General features: G+C 33.8%; 2 pseudogenes; one reads left to right on the top strand and one right to left on the bottom strand.

Moving 5' to 3' along the window:
* LOC149413733 (paired box protein Pax-6-like) overlaps nucleotides 1-18,810 on the top strand; it is a 149,315-nt pseudogene that overhangs the window by 11,944 nt on the left and 118,561 nt on the right.
* LOC149413734 (proteasome subunit beta type-1 pseudogene) lies at nucleotides 1,882-2,574 on the bottom strand (annotated as a pseudogene).

Below are 18,810 nucleotides of genomic sequence, written 5' to 3' on the forward strand. Positions count from 1 at the left end.
CTCACGATGCCATACTTTTGACATATCGAAACCTAACTCACATTCTGACTTGTAACACTTTTAGGGTTGAGTGGATAATAATATTAATTCGATTGACGAGAACTTTTAACAACTAAATGATCATTTATTAATCACAGATAAAATACGTTACGTTAACATTATGAAGTTTCCTTGTAGACTAACATAATAAATTAATGCAACAATGACGACAGTCAAATCTAAGGTCAGCAACTTCACCAACTAACGAAAAGTTTAAGGCACCAAAGCGTAGTTCAGATACTAATGATTTCGACGATAGAATTTTTAGCAAATCCTCGTTATTATAGTCTTGTATCGCCAAGAGCAGCGATATATGTAACTTGTATATGAAATCATGATCAGAATTTTTTTTTAAATATCACCTCTTGGGGAATAGTTCATAAAATCATCGTCACTTAGAAGAAACCATATTGTCGATTTTGCTAAATATTTATATCTTAATAAATTAAGAACCCTTTGACAAACTGCTATGTAGCAGTTTAACAGGACAGTATAGTTATTATGTAACATAAAAAAATTGTATCTAAACCTCATATCATAATCTACTTCTTGGGTGGTGTGGGGTTGCACTAACCTCCCCATATTCCTGAATAAAGGATAAATTAAGCTCGTAGTTCATAATTTATTTTAATATTAAAAGGTTTTTTGAAATAATGCAATGGGAGAAAGGGTTATTGCGTCCGTCACTCCTCAAAAGACTGACCCCCCCCTCGTTTCCTTCCCGTGACTTCATCTCCTTTATTTCCTTAAAAAACCTGCTACACATTATTCCCAGAGATTACATTGGCCATTATTTTCCTTAGGGCCTGCTGTAAAATGCCAATGTAAAAAAATCAAATAGTACGTTTTCTTTTGTAATGAAATTACCAATCTGCGTACTGAGTAATAGAAAAAATTACACGGTATATATTTATAATAACAAAGTAATTAAGTCTATGGCAGGGTGAGTACAAGCGTGTAATATAAATACCGATGACGACCTGCACGATTTTCGCAATATCATGATTGTCAGTAAATGTCACATGGTATCACTTTTATAACGTGTCCTGACAGTGACACATTGCAAATGTGAAAACATTTCCAGTGCATGGAGTGACTTCCACTACACTTTCTTGTTACTAATGCATTGAATTTTAACGTAAAACATTATGCTAGCATTTGCGTGATGTGATATGTGTTAAATCAAAAATCCTAACAAAAAAAATCACTTTCAATGCTTTGAAACAACAAAATAAAGAATTTCAGATTTAAGTAATACTGCAATTTATGCAATTTGCAAATAAATATCTAAATAAATTAAAAATAGTAAGGATTGTATGAACTCAGACGAAATCAGATAACCTCTAATAGATAAGAATAAAAACAAGGCATAAAACTCACCCTGAAGAATTTGTGCATTTGCTAACAAAACTCAAGACTCTAGCCAGAAACAAATCGATCTTTTCACTAGTCCAAAGGGCTCACTCAAGCAAGAGTTTGATGGAAAAATACTGTGCAAACTCGAAAATATTAAAATTCTACATTTTAAAATTAATTAGTTAGTATATGACACTCTGTCGGCGGGGAATTATATACTTTGATGTGGTTTTGGCCACAGGATACATGTTTATACAATGCAGGTATGTGTATAGTATATGCATTCTTATTTGTAGCATTTTTTTACCATATTTCAACTATAGAACAGGTGCTCTATCGTGACCAAGAGACGTAGTACTAGACCAAGTGCTATTTATGATTTTTGAGTATTAAGCGTGCAACGGAATTCGACAAGTGTATGAAAATTTCATTTATTTAAGAATTACAAAAAAGTGTAAGGATTTAATGTTGAGAGTCATTATCAAATCAATCTTTCCTCAAATCAAAGGTTTCTTCTACAATTCCATCCTTTGTAATGACGTTGATTAAGATACTGTCTCCCGTGTAGATATCGCGCTCGACAGCAGAAATGAAAACGTCTTTCACAATCTTGATAGCCTTCTCCTTTTCAATTGGTTCTTTGTTTGTGCAGGGAAGGTTCTTGAAATCAATTTGGTTATCCAAAAACGGTTGCAGCAGAGTTCCTGCAGAGCCACCAGCCTTGAAGTTAAATCGCTCGAAATGGCCAATGGGATCGTATCCGTACACGCAGCCCTTTCCTTCGTTATCTAATCCTGCCAGCACATTGGATATGATGTAAGGGAAGAACCTTTTATAGTACAGCATTGTAGAGAGCATCTGGGCCACGGCAGGGGTGGTCATGGGTTTGCGATGATCAAGCAGGTACATCTGCATGCGGGCTCGCAATAACTTGGTTAGAGTCAGTATGTCGCACCAACATCCTGTCGCACCAAGGACGGTCGTCTCCGAAAGCTTGAATAGTTTCTTCTGACTTCTTGTATAAATGGAGAAGCCTGTGCTAAGGCGAGTGTCTGCAGCAACAACAACGTAGTCTTGTCCTGCTATGGCCACAACACTTCCACCATTGTCGGCGTAAGCGTTGAATCCAGCTTCTTTTAAGCCCTGCACAGAGTAATCAGGCAAGTATTCCATTGCGGCGAGCACAGTGCTAGTTATTATTCAAGAAAAAACAAAACGCTAATTGTCTGATATTGAAGAAATTGCGATTGTCATTCATTTGTTTAGAAAATCGTGTTTGAACTATGGATTTGTGGATAAGCTGAGTAATGCGAATTTATAAAGCGTTAAGTTCTTGCTTAGTTTCAATTTTCAATACATTTAACATAGATCTTATTGACTAGTTGAAACGTTCATTACTCATAAGTAGGTACACACAATTACGTTTAGTAATGAAAAGTGGTAGTGCAGTGGTAGATATATGCCTACCAAAATAGCTATTTGTAATAGTGGTAGGTTTGACACTCCAAAAATAATATCAGGTGTAATTGAAAGATGAGCAATCTGTCAGCCAACAAGCAATTAAAAAGCTGATTTTGAAGAAGGTTTCTTAGATTCTTCTTCTTCGAAAAAATACTTTTAAAAACGGGATAGCTTGCCGTTTCCTAGTAAACTTTTAGAACATTTATAATAAAATATCATACACATGCGTCTGTCCAGATGTACACAATGACACAATGCAAAAATATTTGAATTTTTATGATCACGTGTTCCGACATCGCCATAAATCATTCGTATTTTAATTACTGAAGACAATATTAGCTATTTTTAAACGAAAATCTGAAACAGAAAAATCAGAAAAGGATACAAATATGATTTAAGATTTTCACGGCCAAAAGTATTTTTGTTATTTGTTTTTGGGGTATTATGCCGTGTTGCGCTAACTCCTTCTTTAGCCAACGTTTCGGAAACGTTGGCTAAAGAAGGAGTTAGCGCAACACGGCATAATACCCCAAAAACAAATAACAAAAAAAGAAAAGGATACGTTCACATCTAGGACTCGAACCCAGGACCCTTGCCCTTAGACACCGGTGCCCCGGCAAGGCAAGGGTATACAAAATATTGTATACAAAATATTATCGTCAGTAATTAAATATTACAATTTGAGGTATTACTCAATAAAGTTATTCCAAAAATTAAACATTCGTATTTTACTGATAGTTTATTAAGAAAACTTTCAATTCTTTCTTTTTCAATCGGATTACGAATAATTTGAAGAGATTCTTAATAAATTAGCAATACTCATTTTTTTGTGTATATTCTTTGATTTTTTATGGTTTTTCTGTAATAATAATTTATATTTATTCTTAAATTAAAGAGTTATTCATTTCGAATTCAACACAAACATTTTGAGAAACTCTTAGAATTTTCACATTAAAAGCATGACTGGGTGGGCCGCAATCAATGGTACCTATTTTTTGGTCCAGTGCGCGGAACAACTCCGTGAAACAGGTCTACGGGTCTGAACCCCCTCTACAGACGTATCGAGTTACAGTAGACAGCGGTACGGGCTCCTAACCAACTCTAATAGATCATAGATCGTCGATAGGACGAGCTTTTCACCAACGCGGTCTGTTGTTGGCTGGCTGTGTGGTCATTTGTTGTGAGGCCGTTGATGACTGTATTGATAATGATTTATACTTAAATATCGGTACCTATCAGGAAAAACTAACATACATTTTATCATAATTAATAATATTGTTTTTATCTTATAGATTATTAGCTTGGAATTAGACGGAATTAACAACAGTGTTTGTTTTTATATGTGACACCTTGCAAGAGCACCTTTGTCTGTGTAGTTTAATTACGCCACCCGATTACGCAGCATTTTAAGGCGGGTGGAGATAGGGGCTGTACGGAGGGGTGTGTTGATTCGGGTCTCGAAGTGTCCCGGATTTAATGAAGGAGGAAAAACAGTAGCTATAGCTCCTTCCACCCACGAGCCGACTTGAATAACTCGTTCTCACGAAGCCAAAATCAAAACTGTAGCACAGGGGAACAATGCTGCTATCTCTTTAGAGCAGGCTCTATAGAACCGGCTCAGCATGCCTAAATTGGCTCTGCGTATCAGACATAGCAATTGGTCTATTAACAAACGAAGTTGTTGAACTATTATATTTAACTTCCCAAGGCCTTAAAGTCCAAAACAAAACAGTTTTTAAAACTATTAATTACTTTTCGGCTTCACCAATTCCAACTGTATTTTTCTATACAGCTTTTATATTGCCAACTAACCGAAATTTAGGCAATAAAACTGGCTTTCTTTGTATTTCACTGTAATCGAAATTTTCAGTACCTAGTAATTCATTACGAACCAAAAATAGTTAGGTAGGAACTTGACCCCTAGACGAATGCCATAGAACGCTGTTCTAGAACCATTTTCTCTATTCATTTTAAAATACCAGGGCCAGTTGTTTCAGAGAATTTGAACAATTCATCAAATTTCAAAGTTAATTTTCAAAATCCGTGAAAATTTTATTCAAATTCTGTAATTATTCCATCATGGGCCTTTTATTTCACGGAACTGAAATAATATGAGATTTTGAGAGACATTTACAGAACTTGAAAATGAACTTTGAAATTCGATGAATTGTTCAAATTTTATGAAACACCCCGTCGTGAGTGTTCGTTTTTTTTAAATCTTAAATCTCCAAAAGTTCTTTCGACACAACGCAACGTTGCGTACCTACCCAGTGAGTAAGGTAGTAACAAAAAAACCTTAATTCTGAAATTTACTCATATAAAATTCTATAAATTTATTAAATATCTGGTCAAATTATTCGTTTTCCTGTTAAAAATGGGACTGCAGGCCTTTAACTAATTAATTAACAGAGTTTATACAGAACAAACGGCGGAACACGTGTTCATACAAATACTTATATTTATTGATATTGACTTACTGATATTTTCGAACTCCGTCAAGATATTTAATAGGTAAAGAACACATGTTCTCTCAATATATTCTGACTGACTAATATTTTATCAGGACAGATTGGCATGTTATCACTTTTTTAACAGGATCATTTTTCTTTGTGAAATAATTGCTGACGATTGTTACCCCCCTCTTCAACCGTCTTCATAATGCAAAAAATTGTTTTAATTGTATATCGCCGCTTTCGTTGGAAAATCACCACAAGGGGTAAGGTTACGTTAGGTTAACTCTTGACAGGCCAAGATTCCAAACAAAACGTCTGTAACCAAGTAGGTCTTCCGACGACCCCATGCATTTTTCTGTCTTATGGGCTTTTAAACAATAGAAATCCCAATTATTCAGTCAATTATTGTTATGTATGGTAATAAGTTGAGTATTTAAGCGATAGATGGCGCTAGTCATATAGCTTACTCCAGAGTCCGACAGATGTCGCTAGAGTGTAGCAATTACTTGTGAGATGAGATTGACATGGAACAAGCTTCTCGAACCAGAGAATTACCGACCCTCGGGTAATGAACAGTGTAGCTAAATCCAGACCTATTATTTGTAACTTAAATAAACACAATTATAAGTAGAACATTTTACTTTTTACAAAGAGTTCCCAACACTTAAATCTGCAAAGTAAGGCAGATATAACAATTATTAATGGTAACTTACGTATTTGCGCAGAAATTCGTAAAATACTAAAATGATATGTCAAGTATTTAAGCTAATATAAGGAGGATAGTAATTTTGGGTACTACCTACTCCTCCACTTGGCTGCGTGATAGTTAAGTTAGGTTCATCGCCTTCGTATTGTGAAGTTGATTTATTGGAGATCACGGTGGGGTGCTAAAGTTAGTCAGCTTGTAGTCGGCATAAACAGTCGCTTGGTTTAGCAGATATGTGCCTCCATTAAAGGTGAAGACATTTTTCAGCTGTTTGTTCTGTCGTTTTCATTCACACAATTCAGAATCTTTAAAAAAAGCGCTCGGTGACTGTAATTGCACCGGTTGCTACTTTATGAGGTCCATGTTTTCCGGTAAATAGTTTCAACTGCTCCGATAAATTATTATTGAATATTGATGACAGACTTGCGTGATCCGAGCTGACGTAGAAGTGAAAACTTGCCACAAATAACGTGTTGAAAGGTGGGTCAAATCCCGGCATTTGAAGCAATGGGAGGGGGCATCCCGAATGAAACAATCCAAAAAACCAAACCCTAGACAAACCATTCAACTACTCAATAAGGATCGACTTCTCACTGAGGGAACTAGTATACGAAGAAAAACGAGTAGGTATTGCAGATTTATAAATCTCTTAAAATTATTTGTAATCCGATTAAAAAAGGGACTGACTAAACTTTCAGTAAATTCGTAATAATATCGCAATACGTGTTCTATATATTGACGAAATTCTAAAATTTTAGGATTTTTACAACATGTTTCCATGATAAAAGTTCATATTTATGCAATAATTTGAAGAGATTCTTAATAAATTAGCAATAATAGCATTAGTTTTCTCCGTGTTACTAACGGGATACTGCCACCTCAGGAGAAACATTGGGGTGGAAAACACAAACAAATGCAGTAAATATTAAGAGGATGAAGACTCCAATTCACCTTTGGGACAAATATCCTAACAACGCTCAGGTCCTGGGAAGACACATTGTGAACCAGGAGATACAGCAAAATATCCAATGACGGTCCTGGTGAACATTACTAAAGGGATCGGGTTGCTGTCCAAAAGCAAGAACGGAAGACCAGAGGTGCATTACAATTCCATAGACATTAAACCAAAGAGAAAAGACATACCGAAACATAGAGATAATCCGACAGAAGTCAAAGTCACGCCAACAGTAGGATTGGGATGAAATGAGAGATAGCACAATGGGCCAACGGATTGATTGCTAACGGGAATTGTGTAAACCGCCTCCGTTTTACTTTTTAAAAAGACGATTGACTTTATATTTAAGTAAGTAAAAACTATTAACGTTTCTTAGATCTCTCTTTAAATTAATAACAATACTAAACCGGTAGGTAACAAGTACCAAGTTAGTAAGTCAGGACACCGTGGTAACCCGATACAGTAAGGCATCGTGCTGGGTGCTGTGCATGCCTGCGGTCAGCGCGGGTTCGAACCCCGGCCCGGCCTAGGCAAGCAAGGTCTATGTATTGTGTTACACAAATATTTTCATGCAATAGTGTCATTTCCGATTAGGCTCTATGCGCTGCTGTCAAGGCGGTGAACGGCAGCGAACGTCAATTCATTATTTAAACGTGAATAATAAAAAATATATCTGTACAATAATATTATAATAATCAGTTAATATAGGTTATAATCAATATTTCATATTTTTTATGTGAATACCGCACAAGAGTCCCAACTGCTCCAAACCATATAATTAACAGATTTTCTCTGTAATACGCATTGGATTAATTTAATTTAGTTTTAATACAAGCGGAAGTACCCGACGTTGTCCGGGCTGTACAGTAATTTGTAATTTGTCAGACAGTAATTTTTCTCTTAATTTTAAAGTGTGCGAAATTTCATCAAGAAGTATCAAAATTCTACTTAAAGGGGTGGGGTGATTTTTCAAAATTTCACATGAAAAACGATGTTTCTTTTGTTTTGAGGGTCGAGTGTGCAAAATTTCATCAGTCTCGTAATAAAAGTGTAGACTTGTATACAAATAAAATGCAAACCGCTGGCCCAAAACACGCCTCTTTGTTAAACAGATTGTATTTTTTTAGTTAAAATGCGACAAATTCCTAACCACCTGCTGCAAGGAGAGATATCGATTTATTCCCTCACGATAAACTACAAGCGTTATTAATAAAACATCAATTTAAGAATATTTTATCTATGCCTTAATAATATATCATGGCTATACAAAGAACTTTCGTAGTAATGCATAAATATTCTTATTTTCATGAATAGGTACTCCAACATTTTGATATATAATATATTCTATTCTTATAACATATAAGTAATTTACTAAAAGTTTATCAGGAAACATGCTGGATTTAATTTTTACTTTATTTCTTGCTATAGCAATCCCGGTGAGTTACGAAACTCATTGTAGGACTAGAGGAATTTACAATACGTAGGTGGGAGTTACAAGGTACAATTTTACATTGGTATTTTTATACAAAAATTATAAGTTTCACTTACGAAACAGTAAGAAAATAATTTAAATTATAAGTTTCACATACAAAACAGTATAAAAATAGAAAAGGGGAGGTTGAGTAGAACAAACAAGAAGAAACAAAAAAAGAAACAGACAGGGATATACATATAAGCACAAAGCTATGGTAGAAATTTACATGAAGGTACTTACCCACTAATACATTGGTAAAAATAGATTCTGCTCGATAGGAAAGGAGAAAGAAAGAAACAAGAAAAAAAAATTACGTATTTTAGTTTTTATATGTTTCAAAAAAATTACAGTAAATAAATAGTTTTAATATGTCTAAATCAGCTATAGTTTTTTTTCCTTGTGAAAATTATTTCACAAATTAATAAGTTTCTTTATGTATATTACAGGGGTACATATCGTTATCAAATAATAATTATTATTATTTTTATTATTCGATTATTTATTTTTTAAATTTAGAACAAATAGTATTAATGCGGGGGAAGCGTCCAAGATGGCCGCTCCACGCAATGTAAAGGGGTGGAACTCAGCTGAAGGTGTTCGAATTTTGAATTAAACGTCAAAAGAGATGATTCGATCTATACATAATAATTTTCAACTCATTTAAATAGCCTTGAAAATCAATGGTTGCAGTTTTCATGGAGCAAAAATATATCTATTTTTTTAACAGCTTATGATAAAATAACGACAAAAAAACGAGACAAAATAATTTATTTTTTCTCACATTTGGTTGGAAAAACAATTGTGTGAAAGGTTGTCGTACCTTGGTCGAGTGTCACGTGCACCGTATAGCGAGTATCGATGCGTACAAAAGGTTCGGTGTTGTCATCATTCGCACGGCTACCCCGCGGACATCGGTAATGCTTCAAAGCGAAAAGGAAGGTTGGCGATGACTGCCCCGATTGTGAAGCCGTCTTAAGTTACCCACCTTTACAAACCATGCTCTTAATTTAGAATAAACGGAGCCTATTAAGATTAATTTTACTTTGAGAGAGCTGTATTTAGTCAAAATCTTATGTCGAACGAAAATATTTCATTTGAAGAAGCGATTTTGTAATAAGATTGTTTTGTGATATTTGATCAATTTTACCAGAAGAAGCAGGAAAAAGAATGCTTTTTTTTCATAAATACAAACTATAATAATATAACACCAATGTCTGTAAACGTGATGAGTGAGGTTAAGAAAGAGACTCATGGATGGTTTGAGCAAATAGAAAGAATGCACGAAGAAAGGAGCGCAAGGAGAATAAATGACCGAATTAGAATGGTAGAAGTAGTCAGCCCGATGAAGACGTGACCCAATCAATGCTAAGTCGGGCCGTATCAATAGTCAGAATAACAGAAGGATATAATATATGAGTCAATGTATGATTGTGAATGAAGCAAGAAGTGTGTGGTAAGACTAAGTTATTTGGTTGTCCGTTCTTCCTTAAGCTCCCCTGCGGAAAACGGCGTGATAGTTGTTAATAAAATAACTTCAAGCTCTATAAACCTCAAAATACTAAGTTAAGAGGTTATATTTGAAGACATCGAGGAAAATTTTTTTTTCTATTAACACAGCATAAATTTTAAAACACCAAATAAATTCAGAAACACCTACTTAATTTACCTTTGCTAAATAAATTTGTTTTTAGATCATTTATGATGCTCTTTTTTGTGAATTAATTCTCAAGTGTGCTTTAAGATAAAGGGGTAAGTATTGTAAATTTGGTGGTAAATTAAGTATAGCTACATGTATTTATCTTTGTTAACAATGATAAAAATCAGTTGATTTCCTTAAAAATGCATTACCTGCGAATCATATGCAAGCCCAATAATTTTAACTGATGCATTTTCAACAATTTCAATTCTTAACGATTACTGGTTAAGAGCATTTGGGACTCTAGTGGGTACTTACATAAAAAAACAAGAAAAGATTACCCATTCCAGTCGTGTTAGTGTCAGTTTCATCACGCAATATCAATCAGCTAGGGTCAGTTGTTTCACAGCAATTCAAATGTAACATTGTCATCAAATGGCCATTTAGCGCCATTTTAATTTGTAAACGCTAATAAGCTCAACATATTTTGAGTTTATTGATCTTCGTTCCTTCTGCCAAGATGAATGTGTGACCAAGGTTCCATAAATGCACTAATATTGTCATTTATGAAAACCTTTTTTATCTGTAGTATAATTTACAAAAATCTTATTTTTTTAAATACATGTAAACATCCAATAGGATGTTAACTTCTGCTATAATAAATACATGTTTTATGCTTCCCTCCACTTTATGAGGGTTCTATATGAGACGGGTGATTTTACCATTTTAAAAATAAATGCATCGCGTTGGATTGATTGCATTTATTTTATTCTTCTTATTGTAATTTACTTGTATACACTTGTAAATTATGTATAATGAACCTGTACATTTTTTTCTCTTTTTTTTCTCTTTTCTCTCATTTCTCATAGTATCTACATTGAAATTGATGCAACTTTATATGCAACATGAATGTACATTTTTATTGTTTTTTTTATTTGTTATCTAAACATTAAAAAAACTTCTGGTTTCACTGAATTATGAAGTAAATCTTGTAAAATACGAGCATGTAAAAGCCCATCAGGGCTTTATAATTATAAATAAACATGATAATTGTCATCTTCTGCTGATCACAATTTGATCAAAAGCTGAAACGGACTTGGAATCGGCATTTAACAGGTATCTTTCAACTGTCAAAAAAACAAAATGGTGCTAAGTGCCCATTTAATGACAATGTTTCATTTGAATTTCTATGTTTACAATCCGTCCTTAATAATTCGTCTTCTTCTTTTTCCAAAGCTACTTCAATAACTAACGCCATGTCTCCACAGTTTCTCCACTATCTACACCAAAATATATGTTAATGTATTAATATTATGTATCTATATTATTTCTCCCTGCAGGTATTACGAGACTGGATCAATCCGTCCCCGCGCTATCGGCGGCTCCAAACCACGCGTAGCAACAGCCGAGGTGGTATCGAAGATCAGCCAATATAAGCGAGAGTGTCCCAGCATCTTCGCTTGGGAGATCCGGGACCGCCTGCTGCAGGAAGGCGTCTGCACCAATGACAACATCCCCAGTGTGAGTCAATTATTCATCATTATTTACTTTAATAGGTTTTTCACTCCAATTTCAATGGCGGACAAGGCTTCTACAATCCTTTCCCTGCGCGGAAAATCCATCACCGTGTTCTTGATGCCAATGATATTTGATCACTTCAGGTGTGAAATGATACCTGCGCGAATTTTTCCTGTGTGAAAATTTTCACGTTTAATGGACTCAAATATTATTTGAATTTAAGTATCATTTTCAAAATTTGAACTGATTATTTAAAGAATTGTTCAGACAAGCGATACTACAGTATAATCTACCTATTTTTGTTTAAATTGATTGATTAATAATTCAGTAACTTTAATTTTGATTTATTTTTATACTATACACATTTGACATAAATAATGATTTGGTGGTATAGTAAACAAAAAAAATAATTATACACAAACTCAAAGTGAATATTATGCTAACCTTGAGTATTAATATTATTGAGGTATGTTATTATAGCCTTCTTGTAACTATATTCAGTACAGTTGAAAACATCTACTATTTCTGCGAAAGTATTACCTAATCTAGGTACAAGCGAGTATCTAAATGATTCAGTCCTGACATTGTTGTTGCTATTAAAAAGAATTTTCGGTCGAGTACTTCTAGTTGGTATATTGAAATTGATTAGGCTCAATAAATAAGGGTTCAGTATAATTATTAAACAATTTTTAAAATAAAAGTCGGAAACGAGTTTTCTATCTGAGATTTGTGATAATTTTATATTTATTGTTAATATAGCTTAGAAATTTATACTGAATTTTTTCAATGGAATCGGAGTAGATTTTAAAGTGAGGGGAACAAATTAAGAAGAAAAACGAAGAGTTATATTCGACTTGACTTCGAACTAAAGAAGAATATAAGATTTTTAATGTTGATAAGTTTTTTTAGTTTTCCTAATTATCCAAGTTTACTAACGCTGTTCATTGGAAAGATAAATTTTTGATCGTCTTTTTAATTTGTCAGCAAAAAATATATAATTACATTTTAAAGAAAATTGAAAATATTTGTTATTGATAAGTGTTATTTTTTATTTATTTTTTGTTGCTGTTCAAAATCTGGTTAATAAAAGCCGAAAAAAAGTTTTTAGTTTTGGGTTATTACGCCTCCTACTTGTTTCGCCATTTTATAGCCAATATTTCGGACAGCGTTACAGCGTCCATCACCAGGGCAGATGTGTAGATTGTGGTGAAGTGCCTGTTTATGTATGTAGAAGTGATACAGTGTCGCTTGCGTTAATCATCTTAGGGGTATTTCAGTACGGTAATTATTTAAATTAATTGGGATTTCGGCGATAAGTTTTGCTAAGCTAGGTTTTTATTTATTTATAAAATGACCCTTTAAGTTACTAATATATATATATTAATTAAATTACAAACATCGCTTACATATTAGTTACCCGGATTAGATGAAGTCTAGGTAATAAAATACGATTTTAATATTTAAAATAATTACATATCACAAAAATCCCTTCATAATAAATCCAAAATATATTTGTAATCTAAATCCTTGATATTCCATCAAAATGTTTAATACCCTCACAAAAGCAGCTCATATTTATACCTACGTAGGTACCGTTTCTTCCCCTCTACGAATACCGAAGGAATTTACTTTGCTAATCTGCCCCACTGTCTACGCCGCTACGACTCTACGACTATAGGCTCCATGGCGCTACGGTAAGCGGGATGGCGTAGAACGTAGCGCGTAGTGTTGGCCCTGTCATGTTGGGGCAAATACTTTAGCTTGTGGGGAGACTTGATGGCGGAAAAAATAAAAATGTTGGTTATTAAACTTTATGAATTTGATGAAAATTAAAAGTACGCATTTCTTAGGAAATTCCATAAGAGGCGTTAAATTTTAATTAGATTATAACAACCTTCTTTATAAGTAGTTTGTTAACTATGTGAACCAAATTATTATTAACGTTTAATAACAAATTATTGTATCGGTAATAAATATTGTAAGCTAAAAAGTAACAAACACATTTAAAGTTAGTTGGGTAATCTGTATATATATCTTCTATCTATATAAATAAAAATGTAAGTGTTCGTTCGTTCAAAATCTTAAATCTCCGAAAGTTCCTTACCAATTGCTTTGAAATTTTGACACAAAGTAGCATTCAAATACGTGTGTGTTTTTATATGACCATATTTTATAGTTGTCACCTGTGACAGGTATATACATGATTATTTAAAAAACAGCGCCATCTGATGGGCAAACATGTTTTTTTTTAAATATTTATAGCGTAAATGAGCCATACAGCGCATGTATTTTAAAATTAACAATTTTGTAATGTTTTTAAATGAATTGAATTGAATTGAATGTTGCATATAGGTTTTAATTCGGGTAGAATCATGCAATTATACATAAAGATAGCAGCCTATAAAAAATATATAAGATAATATTGGGAGCTCTTAATAGAAGTATGATACAGTTAAATATGCTCGAAGTGGATAGGGTCAAATTAATTCAGTGGTAGAGCAAATCCCCGGCAAGGCTGAGGTCTTGGGTTCAATTTCTAGATGCTAATCTTTTTCTAATTTTTCGTTTGAATATTGTCTTCAAGGATTAAAAATACATAGACTCTGTACATAAGTATCAAAGGAAAAAAGAGAGAATAAACAAAATAACAATGAAATAGTGAGACAGGGATAATTTTACATTCAAATATAGTGGGATGACATATGCAAAAGAAAGAGACAGAACGCCAAGAGATGAACATAACACGATGAAGTAGGAATTTTTCGAGGATTTAAATGGAAACATACCTTTAATTCTAAATTAGGTAAAAAAAAAACAGTTGGTAAAATTTAATAAAACAATGTGAATGAATTTATAAATTGAAAGTATAATATAAGTTATCAGAAAAAGAATAATGCAATTTTATATCAAATGCCACCTAAAAATAACCTAACAAATTAGAAGAATTTTTTGATTATCACTTATTTGTGGAGGTTTTAGTAGCATCGTAAAGATTATACGTAGGTACAATAATTTGTAAAGGCTTTACTGCCGAAAGTCAGGCTGCAATATCCATGGTAACAAGAGCACGGAGGGACCGGGGGATAGGGAGATTCAACATGAGGTAGAGGGGGTAAAGGGTGTTGGGGGGGTGTAGAAGAGGGAGGGTGTTTGGGATAAGAGGGATACGCAAAAGCGCGGAGACCGCTACGCGTGTAGAGATTTGCGGTAATGTCGTTTCTGACAGTGGATAGATTATAAATACTTAAATAATTTACTTAAAATTTTAAACTATGACACCGGGATGTTTTGTGAGGCTAAAGGTTAAAGGAGTAAAAGAAATGGAAAAGAGGAAAGTGGAGAACTACCTGGCTATTTAGATCTGGTCATAAAACACGGCTAAAGTCAGTTCAAGCTGGTGGTCTTTCACAAAGACAAAGGAGAATGTATCCTACACCTTTAATGCTACGTATACATACGTAAGCCGAACAGCCGAACTGAACATCAACTTATGATAAAGGAACGAAGAAACAGCAAATGGTGCAAAACTCCGCTAACAATTGTTTCATTGGTTCGCAAATGTATACGAACCATAATATGCCATTTATTTATTATTATTTCTTCGTCTATTTGCAGAATGAAGTCATTACGTACGGTCGATTTTTTGTTAACAGAAACATATTGAAAAATGTATAATTGATTTATCTATTTATTGGACAATTTGTATAGCGCCGCTTTTGTGAGATATCACCTCAGGGGCGCTTGCATATAAGCGTAAAATATGTAAGCGTAAATGGAAACTATTATTTGAAGTTTTAAAACCTTAGCTTCAATATTTTAGTTAAATACATTAGTTGTAAATATAAATATGATTGTTGTTTTCCCACAAACAGTTCTCCAACTCGTCGTGGAAGGAGATTTCAAATAATAGGATCTTTGTTTTAAATCAGGGATTTGTTAATACTTCGCGTATTACAATGGTGACTCGATAGTTGACCTAACTAGGAGCTGGCTAAATGAGATCCAAAAACACCAAGTTTGTCTGGGAGCATTCCAACTGGTCCTGGCGACTACTGGTTACTAGCTGCCATCTTGCGGACTTCCAAGCAAGCTCTATGCACTGCCCTCTATGAGTGCATCTGTGAAGCTCTTACTTCCCAACTTATTAATTTAGTTTTGAAAATGTACAGGACATTTTCATGAAAAATCACCTCAAGGAGCAATAAGTAAAAATAAGTAACAATTCCTAGGATGTTTTTGATGACAATTTTATAGATTTTCATGGATTTTTTTTTTATTAAATTTATTTTGTAAAATCTAAAATGGGATATTTTTGGACATCAAAAATTTTTCATAGTCATATATTAGAAAATCACCACAATACTAGCTTTCACGCCCTTCTGAGAAGGTGTTTCCTGCGATATGAGAAATATGAATAAAATAGTAAAAAAAAAAATTCTAACGAATATTTTGTTGATAATAACTTATACGTGAGCACAGTAGAAAAAAATGACACTCACTCTACTTGGGCATATGTATTTATAATGATTACAGCCAGTTGAATTGTAATTTGTAACTTGTAGCGTAGGATGATGTGAACACGTCTTTCCTTGTTGTGGCTGTTCAAGATTATCCTAGCTCTCTCGTAGCTTAATATCGAATTCCGATCTTATTGAGATATTTAATACAAGCAGCTGCCAGGAAATCAAATTATTTTGAAATCAAACTAACACTGATGCAAAAACAATTACAAACAATTCTCGCCATAAAAAAATCATACGGCATAGGTATATTAACTACGCACATAAATCTTGCAATAAAAATTAAAAAGTTAATCTTGAAAGAGTGTACGTATACCCTAGTTTAGGGATAAAAAAACGCCCGAGAAAAAATAAATACCGCCTACGAGAATTTAACCCGCAGCCTTCAGATTGCCGGTCAGCTGCTCTAACCATTAAGCTACGTCGGCTTATTCCAAATTCGCCAAATAATTCAATATGTACTAATATTTTTCATTTAACAAATATTCTTGCTTATTACAATATTTTTTGCACCTTTAAACAACTAACTTTACTGTGGTACGAAAAGCTTTGTTAGTACTTAATCTCCCACTATTTGGCGTCGAGACATATTGATCTACTATTGGTGAAATATTTTGAAATGTATTTAGTCTTTGTCGGGATATTCTTTCAATTTGTATTGGTGTTTCAGGCAAATAATTATTGCTTATATTAATTTGTCATCCTTATGTGCTATGCATAAAAATCTTGTAATTAAAAACATTAGTTTATCATTAAAAATAATAAAAATGGTAAAAAAGTGGGTACAAGTTTTGAATTGTTTCAATTTATTAGAAGAATCTGTCTAGAACTCGACATGAAACATGCAACTAAACTGTTTTCAGCACAAAAAACAATTCTATCCAGAGTTATAAAGATGTAGAGTCTTGGGTGTGGTGGAAACATGTATTTTATTATTTTTAAATGTTTTATTGAATGAAGCAATATATATTCATTATTAATAGTACGAAAACCCGTGATTTCGTGTTCTAGAGCCAAGGATAGGCCTCGTACATGGTAGCAGTCTCCGATGCTTTATTACTATGCAAGGTTGGTATCTTAACTTTGCCCATCTAGCAAAAGGGTAGAAAGCTGTAACAGTTGTAGTCAGAGTCAAGTCAGCCTCTCTGAAACTGATCGTACTATTCAGGGTCCGTATATACTTTAATAGTACACAAATGCTTTAATAGTACTCTGTGCAGAAACAGGCTGTTTGTTTGATACATTCCCCTAGGTAATCTTTAGAGCACAGGTGTCAGGAAGGTGTGTTGTTCTTATTATACCGATATTACATTGGAAGATGCTCCGAGGAACTAGCATCATTGTTTCCTTCGGCACCAGTGCATAATCGGGAACACTCAAACGCGTTAACATGTGGAAACGCCCAACATATGTACGCGGTTAATATTTTTCACAAGAGAACGGGTCGCTTCCATGACTCGTTTTTGAGTTCAACAGGTCGGTATGGAACGTGTGTCCCTTTCTGTGATTCCCCCCTCCTACAACGTGGGTCTCTTCAAGACTCATGTTCACACCTTCTTCTCAAAAAAACGCTATGTGCAGCATCCTCAAAGATGACATAGGCCCTGAGAAACTTTTCTTCCTCAGTAGCTCCTGTGTGGAGTTAATGTTAAAAAAAGAAGATAAATCAAATAATTTCAAAGATTCAAGAAAATAGTGCGCATTAGTATAATCGTTTCCCAATAGAATCGTTTTCAAAGTACGATTTTTTTAACTATTTTATTAAAGTCCTTTTATATTTCATTAACCTTCGAAAATATTATCAAAAAAATATTCCGGGAATTTAAGCATTCTCTCCGGTTGCGATTTTAATAAAATTGGGGAAATTTTCCCGCCAACTGGGAGCATTAAACACCCCCACCCACCCCCAACCCATCAACCCTAAATCTTTTTCGATAGATTCTCGCCTTCATCTTAAACAGCCTTCCGTTAGGGTGTATACTGTAATTCGGAACGACGCGACGTGCCCAAGGAATTATTAGGGGATGAGATTTTAAAAATTCTTTCACATTTTCTCAGTCAACATTGATTTGTTTTATCTAGTGGAGCGTTCGTTCCGTTTAGGAAATATTTCAATACTTGAACCTTCTGGAATAAATTAGCAAGTCTTGTTAATAATTAAATGTTGTATTTAGGTATGTGATAAATACATTTAAATTCTCGAATGCTCTTAACGTTATAGACTTTTGTGATCAGATGTTGTTGCTTGATTCTTTTTGTTATTACTTCTTGTTTTTAATAATAACAATTAGATGTTCTTTAAAACAGTTTTATAAATATCCAACACATATTGCACGATATAAAACTAGAAAATATCTTAAGACTATTGTTAAATTGCTTTAAAATTCTTAAATTTTTGTTGGACAATGATACTCCACAAAAATTGGCCCTGATGAAAGTCCACCATTCTGAATTGAAACGTTGCACAAAATATGTTTATCCATGTTTGGTGACTGGATTTGAATTGTCAGGTACTTTATCACTACCCTCTTCCTCGTCTCCTTCCCTCCCCACTACCCTCAGTCTAACAACATACCAGTGGCGGCTAGTGACTTTTGAGTGTACTAAAGTGGCAATATTACAAAAAATGCATTATTAGAAAAGCAGTTGACTAAAACTTAGTTAACATAAAATTTTAAACTTAAAATTAAAA

This window comes from Hesperophylax consimilis, chromosome 21, assembly GCF_061612785.1.
Source record: "Hesperophylax consimilis isolate HC1 chromosome 21, BYU_Hcon_1.0, whole genome shotgun sequence".
Classification (NCBI taxonomy): domain Eukaryota; kingdom Metazoa; phylum Arthropoda; class Insecta; order Trichoptera; family Limnephilidae; genus Hesperophylax; species Hesperophylax consimilis.